The following is a 17,242-nucleotide window of genomic DNA, read 5'->3' on the forward strand; positions in this document are numbered from 1 at the left end:
GGGGGGGGGGTGAGCGCAGCCCTCCCGTCCGCGCCCCATGCTTACTCCCCCGCGGGAGGGAGGAATTAGAAAAAAAAAGTTAATGGAAACCTTTGGGAAATGCGGGCTACGGGGCGACGTGGTGTTGGTGGACCGCCCCCCCCCCCCCCCCCCCGCAACCCCCCCTTCTCCCTCTTTTAATACAAACACGAATACAAAAGCTGCAGGCTCCAGAGAGCAGATGAAAGCAATGAGCGGAGTTTCTGGAAAAGATTCATTAGTGGGAATTAATGCTGCGAGGCGGTGCCATTAGAGCCAGTCCCGCACTTTGTCACTTGTGCACCGCTCGCTGCGTTCGGGGCTTTCTGCTGTCGGGGCTGGGGGGGATTTCACCGATCCCCCCATCAGCAAACCCGAGATCCGACAGACATCGCGGAAACGAGAGGGAGGAAAACAAAACAACACACACACACACAGAAAAAGAAAAAAACAACCAACCGCACACACACACACCAAGAAAGAAAGAGGAACGAGAACGCTCCACAGCCCTCGCCCCCGGACTCGTTCCGCGAACATCAAATGCTCATCTGCTGCGCAGAGCTCGGCCCGGCCCCACACAGCAGCCGCCGAGCCCTGTCCCCTCCGAACGCCGACTCCCCCCGGGGCCACTCTCCAACTCCGCACGGCACCACCGAGGCCGCCTGAACTTCCGCGTCCCGCCGGACCTCGCGCCGCGACGGCTCCGCGCACGGGAAAGCCCCGCGCCGCCCTCCCCACGTGCGCGGGAGGAAGGGGGGGGGGAGACCGAGCCCCGTCCCCGTCGTCCCCCGCCCCCCCCCCGGCGGGGCACGCAGCGCCGCGGGCTCTCCCCGCCTCTCACCTGCCCGCGGCCGCCCGGGGCGGGGAAGGAGCGCAGGGCCCGGCCCGAGCGGGGCTCCCCAGTGCTTTCCGAGCGGGAGCACCGCCAGCCCCGACGGCGGGCCCCCGCTCCGCGCGGGCATCTCGGCCGGCAACCGCTCCCCGACTTCCCCTCCGACGAGGCGCACCGGGGACCCCGCGGTTCCGCGCGGTAACTTCCCACCCGTGGCGAGTCGCGGGCAGCCCGGAGCTCCCGCGGGCGACGGGCGGGGAGCCGCGGCACTGACCTTTCTGCCGCGCCGGGGCTGCGGCGTGCGCGGTCCGCGCCGAGGGTCCCGACGCCGTCGCCCCGCTTCGCCGTTCTCCCCGGTGCGGGAGGAGGAAAAAAGTTTCCCGACCCTCTCCCGCCGTCCGCACCGCGCTGCGCCCCGCGCGGAGCCGCGGGGGCGTGCGGAGCGCGGCCGGCGCCGGCGGGGCAGGTGCCCGCGGGGAGGGCTCTGCCGCTCGGCGCGGCGCAGCTCGACTCGGCTCAGCGGCGGCAGCGGGAGCGGCAGCCCGCGATGCTCATTCCGGCTGCCGGCTAGGCTTTGGCAGCGCCATGTTGCTGGCTTGCTCCGGGCGAAGTTCCTGTGCTGGAGAGCGCCGCGCTCCCTACATCGCGCCCGCACCGCCGTCTCCCGTGCCCCGGCCGCCGCGGCTTTGTGTGTGTGTGGCTGGGGATTTAATTCTCCTCCTCCTCTTCTCCTCCTCTCTCTCTCTCTCTCTCTCTCTCTCTCTTTTTTTTTCCCCCCCCCCCCCTCCCCTTTCAGTCCGCCGGGAAAGCCGCTCTTCCTCACCTTGCCGCTGGGAGACCGGGCTCCGTCTGCTGCACGCTGCGCTCCCCTCGCATCCCCCTCCCTCCCTCCCTCTCTCCCTCCTCCTCCTCCTCCTCCTCCTCCAGCCGCCGCCTCCCCTCCCTTCCCCTCCCCCCGGGCAGGCTGCACCGAGGGAGCCGCCGCCAGCAGCACAGCGCAGCGCAGCGCAGCACAGCAGCAGCGCCGCCACCGCTCGTTCCCTCTGCAAGTTTCCCCCTCCCCTGGCCGCGCTCCCTGCCCAGGCGGGGCGAGCCCCGGCCCATCGAGCCGCCTCCCCACGCAGCGCCGGGCTCTGCCGCGCCGGCGGTCAGAGCCCCCTGCCCGGCCGCGACCTGCGGCTCCCGGGAGCACCCCGCGCCCGCAGGGAAGCCGCCCTCGGTCTCTCCTCCTCCCCGCGCTCGCTACCCAGAAGGCTAGCGGGGAACCGCAATTCCCCGCCAGCACCGCTCGCTCCGCTCCTCACCCCGAGCTGTCAAAAGCCCGGCGGCACGGCACGGCACGGCGCTGGCAGACAGAGCTGCGAGGCACCGCGATGCCGCCCCCGGGTTCCCCATACCGCAGGGGCATCCCCCAGCACGGCAACCCCCCGGCCCCCTCCCCTGTCCCCCCAACTTCCTCCCCCTTCTCCCCCCCCCCCCCCCCCCCCCCCCCCCCGGCCCCCTTCTCGCGGGCCTAAAACCGGGATGGAAAAAAAAAGCCGCGTTTGTCAACGTCTGCATTGCGCGGGGCGGGGAGGGCGCGGGGGGAGGCTTATTAAAGCGCGCTGCCGCCTGATCCGGCTTTGGAAGCCCTTAACGCGCTTTTTACAGCGTGCGAACGGGGTGGCAACCGCGGACGGGGGGGGCATGCGGGGGGGCAGCCGGAGCGCGGGTCCCCCGGTGGCGTTTCTCCGGCCGCTGTAAGCTTTGTGCCCGGGTTCAGGAGCCCTTTAATCTCCGGGTTGGTACTTATCGGCTGCGTGTATTTACTTTGGCACGGCAACTTTTGGCTCGCCGAGCCCGCCTCGTAAATTTCACGTTCGCGACGCCCATCCCCGCCGCTCCTCCCGGCTTCGGGCTCACCGAGACCGCGGCTCTGGGGCTCCCGAGGCTGACCCGCACCGCGTCCGCGCTCCATGCGCTGCCGAGCTGCGGGAGCTGATCGCGGGCAGCCCGCACCGGGGGGGGGGGATGAACGGGGTGAACGGGGGGGTGCATGGGGGGGAGGAACCGGGTGAGATGGAGAACGGGAAGCGGGAGTGTTCCGAGGATATTCGTATCCAAGTTGTGCCCCGGCCCCCCCCCCCCTTTCAAATAGAACAAAAAAAAAAAACAAAAAAACGGGACGCGAGCCACTTCGGGAAAGTCGCCAGCTGCCCGGGGAGGGGGCACGAAGCACTCACGCATCGCGCGGAGCTGCCTCCCAGCTCCACTCCGCAGCGCGGGGTTCTGCCGCGTACCGCACAGCGCTCCCCCGCTGCGGCGCTGCGGACATCGGGGAGGGCCAGGGAGGGCAGCGGGGGGCCGCGCACCGCAGGGACAGCAACGCGCCTTGTTTTCATCTCCGCTAACAAGCGGAGGAACACCTGGCCCGGGCCGCTGTAAAGCTATTTTTTATAAAGACGTTTTAGGGCTAGACATTAAAAGTTATTAGAGTGAACGCACGTGAGTTACAGACGCACAGCTGGAGGAAAGGCCTCTGCTGCCTTTTTTCCACCCCCCACCCCCCCTTTCCTAGGGAAAACCTCATTAACATCGCTCCTTTCGGGAGGAGAGCGGAGCCTCCACGGCTCTTTGCTCTGCCCGCACAGCTCCGTCTGGGGCCCGTGGTGCCGTCGGGCCGCGCTCACAGCACAAAGTCCGCTCGCCGCGGGGCTGCCCTCAGCGCAACGGGGCGGGACTGACGCTGATGCGTTTCTTTCTTTCTTTCTCTCTTTTATTATTATTCTTTTTTAATACTACTGATTACAAATGATCCCGGGGAGAACTCGCTGCATTCCCGTTTTCCCCCTTCGGCCAAACTTACTTTCTTTGCGAACGCCATTTCCTCCGCGGCGGCGTGGAACAGACCGCCGCTTGTTCGCCTCTGTGCCGTTTTGTTCCCCGCTCCGCAGCGGCGGACCCCGCGGGCACAGCGCGGCCCTGCGGAGAGGCCTCCCCCCACACACACCTCCCCGAGGGAAGCAGAGCAGAGCCGGGAGCGGGCGGGAGGCCGCGCACGGACGCTCGGTGCTCCGCGCCGCTGCGGGGATGCGCTCGCCCGAGCGGCTGCCCCGCTAATGGTGGGCGCTTAACCTCCTCGTAAAGACAAATCCGGCGTTAATGGCACTGCGGGCTTCTCGCGGGGGATTCCCAGTGGGACGGCCTTACCCTGGCTCTCATTTACCCTCCTCGCCAGGAGCTGCCCCCGCCCCGAAAGTTGGGGATGAAACCCAGCGGGGCCCTCCTGGGGCCGGGGGGGGGGGGCGGCGCCCGGGGAGCCGGCGCCGCGGAGGTGAAATGAATGAATGCGAGCGCGGTGTTCAGCGCGCCCGGTGATGAGTGCTGGGAAAAGCCTATAAATAACAGATCACCGTCCTGAGCTCTGAATTGCCCGGCTTGAGTGTGTCTTAAATCAGACCTTTATCATTGCTTATTGTGAGGCTGCTTTTAATGGAAGTGCGGAAATCTGAATAACAAAACACGCCGGGCCCCGGCCGGCGTGACGGGTCCGCAGCTCTCCCGGCGCTGACGCGGTGCCAGCAAAGCGTGACCCCCCCGCAGCCGGGGGGGCTCTGCGCAGCCCGACTACAGCGAACCCAGCGCGCAGCTCGAGGCCGCTCCGCTGACAGCAGAGCGGTGATATAACCCCCTCCCAGCAGAGCCCGAGACGCGATCGGTTCCCGGAGCGAGCACCGCGCTCTCGCTCATACAAAGGAGAAGGACAAACCCCGTGGACGCGCCGACGGGATGGACATGCCGACGGGGCGGACGCACGGGCGAGCGGCCCAGGCCGAGCAGCCGCCGCGCTCTGAGTTTTGCGGCCGAGGAAACCTCCACGGCTCGAAGGTGTGTTCATGCAGCCTGCAGCTTGTATGTTAATAATTGGATACAGTCGATGAATCACCTCCGTCCTCCTTCTGGTTTTGTTTTCGTGTTGTGTTTTGTTTCAGAGGGGGTGGGGAGAGAAAAGCAGGAGACGCTGCGCGGCTCGGCCCTGAATACCAATGCCGCGGCCGGGTTCGCAAACACTGGGGTTATTCACTCCGCCCCAGAGGTGACAGCGGGCTCCGGGCCTCCGGGAGCGGCCCTGCGAGCGGGGGGCGGCGGCACCGGACGGGGGCAGGGAGGGGCGCACACGTGTGCGTTCTCCTGGGAAGAACCCCTCATTTCTCCGCTCGGATCGCTCGCTTTTTTTTCCCCACCCGCGCGGTACACACGAGGAGAGATTCTTTAGTCCCGAACTTAACACTTCACAGTGTTTTTAGCAATTAAGGCGAGAGGGGGGTGGGTATAAAGATAAGCCACTTTTTCGCCCTGCAAGTGTGAAAGATAAGATAACAGTGAGCCGGGGCACAACGTCTGCTTACAACCTCCCCCCGGCGATTCCGATCGGTCACCTCTTATCGCGGAAAATGTTCATTTTGAAAACAGCCTCGGAAAAAAAAAAGAAAAAAAAAAAAAAGAAAAAAAGAAAGAAAGAAAGAAAGAAAAACAAAGGAAAAAGAAAAGTCTTTTCCGGTCCGTAACGCCATTCAGAGCTCCCGCGCCCCACACGGAGCACCGCTCCCCTCCCGGCGCGGTGACGGGGACGCGGCCGCTCCCGGGCCCGGGGCAGAGGTCCCGGGAGGGACGCGGGCTCTGCCGTTCCCCGCCTGTCAGGCAGCGCCCACGCCGGCCGCGGCCGAGGCCACCCGCTGCTCCGCTAGCCTGGGGCCTGCCCTCCGGGCCCGGAGTTTCCCCCACCCGCCGTGCGATAAGCCGAGATCCCGGGTACAAAGCGCTTCCCGACACCGCCCCGAGGGCGAGGCGCGGCGGCGCCGGGTGCCCGCTGCCGTCGGGGAGCTCCGCGCGGCCCCACGCGGGGCAATGAGATGCGGGGATCTGTGAGCCGCACCGCCCGACGTGCGCAGCGGGGCGGCCCCGGTCCCTCCGCAGCTGCCGCTTCCCCCCTCCTCTCCCTCCGCCCTTCTCAGAACCGCGTTCTCGGAGTGACTGGGTCCGCAGATGATGACACGGGGAAAAAGGAGAAGAGAGCGAGCGAGCGAGGAGAAAAAGCACCCTCGCGGCCCCTCGCTTGGGCGAGATTACTCATCCCCAGAGTTCCCCTAAGTTGCAGAAACTTGGCCAGGGCTCAGGCCGGGCCGTTAGCACGGGCCGGGGCTCCCCGGGCACCTCTCGCTGCGGAGGCACAGGGCCGGGCCGTGCCGCGTGGATCGCGCGGCCCCTTCCCTCCCTCTCTCTCTCTCTCTCTCTCCCTGCCTCCCTCCCTCTCTCCCTCCTTCCATCCCCCGCCGCCGGCGCTCGCGTTCTCGGCAGCGTTTTATCTTCACAGTCACATCGGCAGCTAACGAGGCTCGGCGGCTGCAGCCCACACGACTTCGGTTCCCCGCATTTATCCTTCAATAAAAGCCGGTTCCTTTATTAGAAACAGGAGACGTGTCTCCCGCCGCCCCTGGCAGATCCCGAGAGCCGAGGCGCAGCCGACACCTCCCCCTCGGCCCCCACCCCCCCCATACCCGGGGGGGGCGCCACCACCACCGCGCGCCCCCCGGACCCCCCCCCGCGAGCAGCCTCGGCCCCCCCCTCCCCCCTTTGCTCTCCGCCGAACCGATCGCCTCCGCCGAGCGCACCCACCCCCACCACTTCGGTTCCCCCGCGTTTATCGCTCAATAAAAGTCGTTTCCTTTATTAGAAACAGCGGAGCCGCTTCTCCCACCGCCCTCACCTCGGGGGGCTCCAGCCCCCCGCCCGGCACGGCCCCCTAAAAATAATAACAATAACGCGAATAATCATCACAATAATAACAGCCGCCGTCCCCGGCAGCAGCACAGCCACCCCCCGCCCCTCCCCCGAGCCCAGCCCCCCCACCCCGCTCCAATCCCTCACCGCCCGGAGTAGCAGCCTCCCCCCCCTTCCCCAGGCGCAGCCAACGACCCAGCAAATCCCCACTCCGGGCACGGCTCGGCCCCCGCCCGCCTCGCGGCCCCCCCCCCCCCCCCCACACGGCAGGTCCCTGCGCGGGGCCGTGTGTGCCGCGGCTGCCGCCCGGGGATGGCTTTCCCGGAGCAGCCGGGAGAGCCGCTGCCAGGGGGGATGCCGATGCGATGTGTCTAGGCGAGCCGAGCCACGCTGTGCCGAGCCGCCCCCTCCTCCGCGTTCCGACCGGAGCTCACCGCCGAGCTCTCCCGGCGAGGCGGGGTCGGACTGGAGCGCGCTGTGCATGGCATTAAATGCAACGGCCTGGCCCGGCGGAGGAGGAGGAGGAGGCAGGTGATGCTGCCCGACACAATGAGGGGTTTGAGCGCTGCGGAATAAAGCGCCCTTCATGGGGCTGCGGGCGGTCGGGTCCCGCTCCTTCGCGGCGGAGCGGGCGGTGCGCGGGGTCCCCCCCCGGCCGTGTGCCCGCTGTGACACGGTACAGCCGCTCAGGAGGCTGCGGCCGAGCCCGGCGCTGTGTCGGTGGCTGTGACATAAAAAGATGGCGCTCTCCCCTCCCCCGCCTCCCTCTCGCCTTACACTTCCTCCCTACAGCGTTTCCCTCCCGGTTTTAAAGCCCTCTTTTCTCTCTACCCCCCCCCCCCAACCCCCACCCCAAGACGCTTTCCCCGCCGGATGCCGTGCGCTCCGGGCCCAGCGGTGCCCCCCGTGCGGGCGGTGATGCCCTCATTGCATGCGCTGTCCCGACCCCGCAATGTTCGCCGTTCCTTTTTCCCGGAAGCCCCGCGCTACGCCTCGCTCCGCTGTGAACTTCTGCTGCTAACGGGAGGCGGGGGGGTGAGGGGCACGTACCCAAAACGTTCTCCTCTCCGCTACTTAGCTCCCCCCCGCGCCCCGCCCCCCCCCCCCCCCCCCCCCCCCCGCGGGGGGGCCCGGGCGGGCCCGGGGGGCATGAGGCGGCGGGGCACCCTCTGGCAGTGTGCCTGCCCGGAGATGTGCTCCGAAGCGGGAGGGCTCCGCCGCCAGAAGCCCCCTCCTGCCTCCATGCAGCAGGCTGCTCTGAGCGGTTGTTTTTGGTGGGTTTTTTTCCCCCTTTTCTTGTTTCTTTTCTTTTTTTTTTTTTTCTTTCTTTCTTTTTTTAAGCCTGCAAATTAAATTCAGCGCCGCTCTCCCCTATTTTAGTGCGTGTGATGTTAATGGCACTTAGCGCCGGGGCGCCTCTCGCCAGAGATGTGCGGAGGCCTGGCGCTGCCCGCAGAGCCCCGAGGGCACACGGGGCCGATCCGGCGCGTCCCTTCTGCTCTACCCAGGGAGCGACTGCTCGGGCTGACCGAGCCCGGTAAGCTGTCCACTTGTTCGTCTCAGGAGCATCGATCTGGCTGCGAGGCGCTCTTAGCACCGTGCGATGCCCCGCAGCTGGTCTTTCGCCCAGACAAAACAGCGACGAGATGCGAGCGTTATTAGCCACATAAATAAATCATTACGCCGCGCACCGATGTTATTTCAGCACAACTCCTCCTGAGCAGAAAATAGCCCGGCGGGGCCGCGAGAAGCCGCGCACCGTGCTCGCCCCGACGGCCGCAGCCCCGCATTCGGGAGCCATTCCGCAGCGCGGGGAGAGCAGCGGGGCTCCTATATGCCGGGACCGGGGCTCACCCCATCCCGCTGCGGTCCGGGGGTGGCCGGGAACGGCGGGGAGCGTCAGCCCCCCGGCCGGAGCGCGGCGGGTGCCGGCAGAGCGCAGCCCGGGAGCCGCGCCAGGCGGGCCGCCTTTGATATTCCGCACCGCGGCCGCTCCTCCACTCGCCGCTAAGCACGCAAACGCCGGCGAGCTCCGGCACTCTCCGTGAGAAACGCCGCGCGCATTTCTCCGCGCTCCCAAAGTAAACACGGGAGGTCTCCCACTTTTTCGCACTTAGCAACGGCCCGAGGCGGGCCGCGACCGTCGACTCCCGGTCGCGCCGCAGACGTTCGCTCGGCAGTTCAAGGGCAGGACGGGAACCGCGCGAGCGAAGCCCCGCCGGCGGAAATCTCCCATTCGCAGCGCCGCGCACCGCCGCCACAGCCACCCCCGAGCACCTTTGTTCTGCGCGCAGCTGCTTTTATCCCCCCCCGCCCCCCCGCGGCCGCTCCCTCCCCCACCCCCCAGCAACCCCGGACGGATCGCGGGTGACCCCGGGGGGCGGTGGGGTCGGGGGAGGGGCCGGGAGCGGCTGATGCGGGGCGGCACCGCCGGAGATAAGGGCCGGGCGGCGGCGGGGCGGGCGGCCGCGCTCTGCGGGGAGCTGCAGGGGGGACTGGGGCGGCGCTCGTCCTCCCGAGGCCCCCGGGGGGGGCGCGGGGCGGCCGAGGGAACGTGCTAAGCCCCGTTCCTCCGGTCTCGCTGCGAAACGCGGCGATCCCGCAGACGCCCGGGACGTTTTCCTTGATCTGAACTTCCTCGGGGTGATCCCCTCTCGCTGCGGAGCACGAAACGGCTCCCGGACACGGAAAGCAGAGCTCGGAGCTCCTCCCGTCCCCTTTTGTTGCCCTCTCGCCTCTAAAGCACGGCATCTCCCCGGGGGCTCGCAGTGGCGGAGGGAAGGAGAAACGGAGAGAGGGCTGAGGGCCCCCCCGGGTGCTTCAAACTCCACCTTTCGTGGCGGTCGTGGCCCTTGATGGTGAAGGCGATGAACGAGGCACTGAATGCATCACAGGTCCGGCGAGCCCCTGAGCCTGTGGCGATCATTTGCGAGGTTCTGAGACCTGCTGCAGGGGTTTGTCATCAGCGCCTTGGGCTAGGGAGGAGGGGGTGTCGGCATGGGGGGGGTGTCGGCTGTATTGCTTCTCTTCTAAAAGACATGCAGAAAGTTTGTGCTGTTTTGACAACTAAGCCCATCTAGCCACCCCAACCAGGGTGAGAAAAACACTCTGCCTGTTTGCTGGAGGCCATTTTATGAGACCTCAGGGAGACGACTTTCAGGAATACCGGGTGCCTCCTGATGACCCTCTCCCCATTCCCCACCACTGGCTCAGCCAGGCCACGGGCTCTGCAGGCCGAACTCTCCTGCATGGCCAATGGTTGCCCACCTGCACAGGGCTGTACCTCTCCCCTGCTCTGAGTACACACAGTGTGTGAATAACACCGGTGACACACCCGATGGGAGGGCATGGGGACTCCTCATCCCATCTCACATATTTCACTGGAATGTCATGTAAGATTCATGTAAGAGCCACCGGTATGCACAGCGTTAATGAGATTGTGCCTCTGCAAAACAAAGCCAGGCAAATGGGAGAGGGAGAATTTGTTAAAGTGTTTAAAAATGCTGTCATGTTTGTTAACAGCTGCTTAACTCCTGTGTCTAACAAACACTGGGGGGAAAAAAAAAAAAAGTTACTTAATTTTTTTTTTAAAAGGCAATACCACGGCTTGCATACAATTAAATGATGACAGCCTATAACGTGTTCCTTCAAGACCTCAAGTAATACCAGGGCTCAGGAGACCTGAAATACCCAATTCATGGATTTTTAAACCAAAGAAGGGCTGTTACGATTGGTGCTCTGACCTGCCACATATCACGGGCCAGCGAGTTTCAGGCAGCCATTCCTGTCTCAGGCTCATAAATCCTGGCCGAGCTTTTAGCCTGGCATCCAGTCTCGCTCCGAAGACCTGTAAGTAACAGCAAACCCTCGGCCTGCCTCCATCATACCGGTGGCTGTGTCCCCTCACTGCTTTCAGAAGAATGCACCTATTTCTGCTCAGAATTCACAGCGCTTCATTTTCCAACATAGGATCTCATTATGCTTTTGTCTGCCACATTAAAGAGATCTCTGCTATCAGAAATCTCCCCATAGAGACACTTAGGGCACTTAAAGACTATGATCAAACCAAGCCATAGCCTCCTCTTGGATTAATAGATGAGATTTCTTTCGTCTCGGGCAATAAGATGCGATCCCCAGACCTCGAATCACTTTTGTAGCTCTTTTCTGATCCCATATTAATTTGCCAACATTCCTCTGACATGCGAACACCACCGCAGGATTGGATGCTGCATTCCGCTACAGGTCTCACTCAAGTCATAAGTGCTAATGGCATCATTACGTTTACCTGTTTAAAACCCTATGCAGATTACCCTAATAGATGGCCTTAGCAATAGTGACTTTATTAAAAACCCATTTTTAAAGTCGCCTGTCTCCACACAGACCGGTGTTGTTCATCAAACTCACAGCACCAAGCGTCGCCTGGCCAAGCTGCAGAGCAGGCTGAGCTTCTCTGGCCAGAGCTAGAAAGCCTCTAGAGAGGCCGTGTTGGCATAAAGCACCATTGAGGTGAGGGCAGTGCAGCACTCACTTACAGTGCCTTTGTGCACGTCCCCTGACTCATGCTCGCTCTGTGCCGTGCTGTCACAACACGCCTGCCCCTTTAAGCTGAAATTATCGTCTATAAAATTATTTTTCCCATGACACACGGCACAGCCTGCATGTCCGACCAGTACAGCTCTCCCTGTGCTCACTCTTCCCACGTGCCCTCTTTTTGCTATGAGTCACACGTGCTTGCCCTCTCTTCCTCTGACTTACACTTTCCTACCTCAAAGGACGTGCGTGTCAGGAGATAGACCTGATGGCCCTGTTTTGGATATCTGCTCATACAATTGTTAAGGTTGGAAAAGATCTCTAAGACCAACTGTCAGCCCATCACACCATGCCCACTGCCCATGTCCCTCAGGAGCCATATCCACACGGCTCTTGAACATCTCCAGAGACGGTGACTCCACCACCTCCCTTGGCAGCCTGTGCCACTGCCTCCCTGCTCTTTCTGAGAAGAAAAGGTTCCTAATATCCAACCTGAACCTCCCCTGAATTAACGCAGTTTATACTTTCAGCAAGCACGAATCGCTCTGACTGCTGTCCCAGTGTGCTGCAGGACAGGGCTGCTTCTTCTCACCCCGATGTGCCCATGACTGTGCAGCCCTTCAGTCCCTTACAACCTGCTCTCCCTCCCGAGCTGCTGCAGCACTGGGGTCTGCTCTCCTCCACCTCTCCGGGGGTTTTGTCATTAGCTTCTACGGAGAGCAGAACGGGGCTGGATGTGGAAAACCAATATTGACATTCCCTTGTTTAAATATCATACATCAGAGGGGGTCATGGGCACCAAGGCCATACGGAAGGGCTCTCCCAGGAGCTATTATTGCCTTTTAAGAAGCACCGAGTGCCTTACCCCACATACCTGCCCCTCTCCACAAGAGATGTTGCTGCCACTGGGCAAATACGAATGTTCAGGTCTTTCCCTCTAATGCAGATCTCACCCGCTGCCGTGCAAAGGCCTTGCACGACATGAATGCCTCATTTAAGCCCTCTTCTTAAGGCTGTGGGAAATACGCTTCCCACACACACTCACCTCTGTCTTTCCTTACTAAAATGCAGTGTTTTCCTATCAAATGTGAAACAAGTAGCGTTCCAGCTTATTTAAAAAATTAATTGAACCAATACATCAACAACTTCCATGTTTTCAGAGCCTGCCCAGCCCTCGCTTGCAAAATGAGAACTGCTGGAGAGTCATTTTGCATTGAAATCCACAGAGACCTCTTCCTATGCCAGGCTGCCCTCCTCCTGGCGAAGCCCAGCAGTGCTCAGGGCTGGAGAAGAGCACAGCCTGTTGGGTGTCCTGCACCTATAGTGCACTGCTCTTCCTGGCAGGGTTGGGGGGGTCATGGGGCTACCCCTCACACACATTAGTATCACTTAGTGTAGTGACACAGGGCATCATCACTATGCTAGTGCATGCCATTGCCCTCGTCCCCATCTACACTGCTGTGTGTTCCTCTGTATACCTCTTTGCTGTGCACCAGGTGAGCAGGAGGCTCTCAAGTAGGAAAAAAGGGACTTCATGGGTTGCTTAAGCCAAGAATCAGGTGGAGCCATAGGAAGAGACATGTCCCTTCCTTGCAAGGGAATGGCTGCAGGATTTCTCTTTTTATCTAAACCCCCGAATGGATTTGCCACTGAAAGAGAGATAATCCACATTATGTAGACACAAAATTACATTCACATGAACACACGCACACAAACACGCACTGTTCTCCCTTGACGGTGGGATGCTGGCAATGGGAGTGAGGCCTCGAGGAGCCCAAAGGTTACACAGGGACCTCACTGGCCTCGACACTCCCCTCCCTGTGCTAGAAGAGCAGTGTCACAGCACGCCTTCCCTTACCGGGGCTCCCAGCACCATAACCCCGCTATTGGGTAAGGAGGTACTTGTGAACCCAGAGAGACAGAGCACGGCTGGAATGTGCCCAATGCCCCAAGGCTGTGCATCCTGAGCCCTGCACCGCTCCACAATTTCTCTCCTCTGTTCTGTTGTTTATGTGACAGCCGCTGCTGCTGTAGTAGCACTCTCAGTGCTGTTCCTGCAGCTTAGCGATCGCCCCTGAGAGCACTGCCAAGGAGATTTTACAACGCCTTCAGGGCACCGAGGGACAGCAGTAGGAGGACTAACTGCACCGCTCTGGTCCCCGGCGTTCGGACTTAGATCCATCCAGGCATTAATTCAGTGAAAGCCAGACGGGATCAGGATGAAACTGGCATTATGCACTGCTGGAAGCAAATCCAATCCACATAGTTTTAAGTGCATGCAAACCATTTTCTGTGGGGATCTGGACTGCCTTACAAGGGTGCTTGAGTGACCAGGTGACTGCTCGTGCCATGCATTGCAGCAGTGTAACCAGGGCTCACAGCCCTCCCCAAGGTAGGGATGACCATAAAAGCTGAGCCATGAACCTGAAAATGCTGTGTTTTTTTTTCTTTTGCCTTTCCTACTGCTGCTGTCCTTTTTTTCTGCTTCTCCTTGTGCACCCTGCTGTAGGAGAAAAGCACTGTATCTCATCGCTGTGACACAAGCCCACTTTTTTGCTCTCTGCTGATGGTACCGAGAAAGAGAAGAGCTCTGTGCGAGACCCACAGGGAGTGCAGACACCTTGGGGCCAGTTGTTGGTGGCTGCTCTTCACACCTCCCCAAGGCCTCGCTCTGACCCAAAGTCATTCTATGGGGCACCGCAGCTATGCACGGCCCAGGAGGACCCTGGTAAACTGCTCCTGTGCTGGTTTGCCACAAACGGTTGTCCCAAATAAGAAAGCAGGACATGGTCTTAAACTAAAGTGAGACATATGTACGTGTGTTGGCTGATGCATCACTCTCACTCTTTCTTCAGATGACTCCTTGCCATGGGGAGATGTCCCCAAGCCTTCACCCACATGAACCTACTGAACTGCTTCCCAGTCTCAACCTCCAATCAGCGACTCCCCAGACATCTGTTCTGACATCCATTCACTCTGACATCTTCACACACACGTACAAGCAGAGATCTCTCCAAGTGCCACACACACCACTTTCCCTCTCAGGGCTCAGCCACACATCAGCAACACACCTGGTTGCCACACCGCAGGATACGGTGCTCTGGCCCCATCTGTGCTCCAACACCAGCCCCAAAGCCATTGCCTGAGGTGCACTGAGGGCACAATAGTCACCACTCTCCACACCAGCCCTATCTGTTCAGCTCCGCTCATCTCCACGGGGGTGACACAGCGCTCTTACTGCCCATTCCGAAGCGACGGTCAGAGATGCTCCCGGATTTTCACCTCCTTCTGCCTTCTGAGCTCAGGAGCGGCACTCTTCTGCCGGCCCGCTGCTTTCCCTCATCACCCCCCCTCCCCGTCTCTCCGGGGCAGCTGACAAGCGTGACAGCCGCCAGCCCGCTCTGCATGCAGGGGGCGGGGGGCCGAGGTGACACTCTCTCGACCCGGGGCCGCCTCCCGGCCCGCAGAGCCCTCCCGGAAGCACCGGGGCGGCCCCGACAGCGCGGCCCGGGGCCCTCGTGGAGACGGCCCTCGGTGTGCGGAGGTAGGGGGGTTGGAGGGAGTGCGTGCTTGGGCTGCGTCAAAGGTATTTGTTCTGATTGTCCCTTGGCTCCGAGTTCCGTCGTCGTTGCTCTTTGTTTTAGAGCTGCTCAAGTTTACTCGCAGAATTAAGACAGATTTTGGGGGGAGGGGGAGGAAGGGGGTAGGAAGCCTTTGTTCTCCGGAGTGTGCTTGTCTTACTTTTGTATCATGTGGCCTGAGCAGCACCCCCTCCCCGCCCCCGCCTACCCCCCCTTTCCCCGGTCGTATTTACTCTATCTCGAGCCGAGTCCTTTGAAGGAAAGGGCAGAGGCGTCGTTAACCCTCTGCGCGCCTCGCGGGGCCCTCCGCCGGCTGAGCTCCCCCCGGGGCCCGGCTGCGAGGGCTACGGGTGCCCGCTCCCACGCAAGGACACGCACAGCGCGCCGCTGGGGAGCAGGCACCGGGGGCCTTTCTGGGGGAGCCCGGGGATCCCCCATAGATCACTCTCAGGCTTAACACGGGGTTGGGAGATGCTGACAAACTCGAAACAGCTGCCGGGCTTCGCTCTGGCCTGCCTGCTAAAATACGCCGATCTCCTTTTAATCTGTTTCATATTCACAAATTAAGCACTTAGCCTAGGTAATAAATCATGAGGCAGTTTACGAGGCTAGCAGGAGACAAACAAGTGGAAAGGGAAAACAATCGCTTCCAAGTGCACGCGATGCGATTGCGGAGACGCAGCCCGACCCGCACTGCACTGCGAGCCTCGGGGGAAGCAGGGAACCCCGCACCGCTCCGCCGCGGCTTTTGTCTGCCCGGCTCCGGCTGCCCGCACCGGCCCCACCTGGGAGAGCCTCTCCCGGTCGGGAATCCACGCATCAAGGGGCCGGCAGCCTCGCTCCGAACAACCACACCGTCGCGGCCGTGGTGCGGAGATGTTGCGATGACACCGAGCGCCGGTGTCCGGGAACGGGGATCTGTGCCGCTGGGCGAAGCGGCCGCACGCATGTGTGCGGAGCCCCGCGTCTGCCAGGTGCCCGTCAGACGGAAAACAGCGCTCTGGCCGCCGGAGGAATGCCCCCCGCCCTCTCGGGCCCGTTTCTGGGGCTGCTGGCGGAGGGTCCAGGGGGAGGCGGCCCCACCGGCCCGTCGGGCAGCCGTCACGGTCACGGCGCGACGGGGCGGCCCCAAGGGCAGGGCTCAGCCTGACCCCCTCGTAACCGAGCGGCGCGGGCTCGAGCGGCGCTACCCGCGGGGCAGCACGGGCTTCCTGGCACTTTCCGCAGTAGCTCCGCACCGGAGAGCAGCACGCGAAGGCCCCGGACAAAAGCCCCGGCGCTAAGACCCCTCCTGGCAAAGGCGCAGCCCGCCCCGAGCCCTCCGGACTTTTCTCTCTCCGCGCCGAGCTGTGCGGTGGCAGCGGGGCCGCGGGCGGCTCCGGGGCGGCGGGGGGCAGCGCGGGGAAGGGGGTGGGCAGCGGCCCCGGGAAAAGAGAGGGGAGCGGGGATTTAAAGGGACTCCCGCGCGTGGGAGCGGCACCGACCTGAGTCCGTCCGCCCGCTGCGATCGGAGGAGCTCCCGGCGCGAAGAGGCGCCGTCAGAGGCGATTTATCTCCCGCCGGAGCGCGGGCTCCGCTTCCCGCATCGCCTGTGAGTAACAATGGCAGCTCTCAGCGGCTTTTCACGCTCTCCAGCGGACAAGCGGATCGCGGAAGGTGCCCGCGCCCCGCTCTCACGGCCGCTCCGCCGCATCCCTCTCGGCCGCCGCCGCGCCTTGTGCCGCTCCGCCGGGAGCCGCTCCCCGCGCCCCCCGCCCTCCCCCTCCCGCCCTTCCCTTCGCTTTTCCATTCTCAGGACTTTGGCGCGCGGCCAGCAATGTCAGGAGGGGATGAAACTCGACACAGAGATCTCAACCCGGAGCGATTTCCTCCTCCCCCCTCCCCCGCCCCCGTCCCCCGTCCCCCCCTCCGAGCCCCGAAGTTAACTTTCAGCTACTTTGGCCGCTTTTCAGTTCGGAGAGAGGGGGAAATTGCAGGTCACCGCCGCCTGTTCGGCCCGGGCATGTGTTTCTTTCTTTCTTTCTTTCTTTTAAATTAAAAAAAAAAACAAAAAAAAAACAAAAAAAAATGCACACCGGGGCCTGAAATTCATCTGCGACCCGGGCGTGCCGCCGTTAACCCGTGTGTGCCCCGACCCGCACCGCTCCGGGACCCCGCACCCGCCCGCCCCGCAGTGCCGGGGGAGCAGCGCTGGCAGCGAAGCCACGCTCACCCCGGGAGGATGCCTCAGCACTTTCTGTGTTCCGCGCTTCCAGCAGAAGGGAAGCTAATTCCTCCGCTGAGGGCCTCAATCAGGCATTTATTTGACACTCATGATGCATGAACGGCTAAACGCTCGTCTGAGCGGGGGATCAGCCGCTGCTTTATAGCCCGCGAGTTTTTTGATGCAGGTGAATTATGCTGATCCCTGAATGCCTCCTATTCCTGGGGGGAGGAGAGAGGGCGGGGGAGAGCAGAGTGGCGGGGGGGGGGGGGGAAGGGAGGTATGAAAACACAGAGGGGGACGCGCGGGGCGGCTGCG

At 62.6% G+C, this 17,242-nt stretch overlaps 1 protein-coding gene across 6 annotated transcripts in view; it reads right to left on the minus strand.

Annotated features, from left to right (window-relative positions):
* Positions 1–16,418, minus strand: part of BCOR (BCL6 corepressor) — a 58,819-nt gene extending 42,401 nt beyond the window's left edge. For 5 of the 6 annotated variants that reach the window (XM_042866608.1, XM_042866606.1, XM_042866609.1 and 2 more), the window contains exon 1: positions 1,674–1,729. The gene's annotated coding sequence lies outside the window, so the exon portion shown is untranslated. Of the gene's footprint in view, positions 1–1,673; positions 1,730–16,205 lie in introns of those variants that run through there. The other variant, XM_042866605.1, reaches the window with a different exon arrangement.
* Positions 16,419–17,242: the final 824 nt, after the last annotated feature.

This window comes from Lagopus leucura, unplaced genomic scaffold, assembly GCF_019238085.1.
Source record: "Lagopus leucura isolate 7727_CA_CO unplaced genomic scaffold, USGS_WTPT01 Super-Scaffold_100001, whole genome shotgun sequence".
Lineage (NCBI taxonomy): Eukaryota > Metazoa > Chordata > Aves > Galliformes > Phasianidae > Lagopus > Lagopus leucura.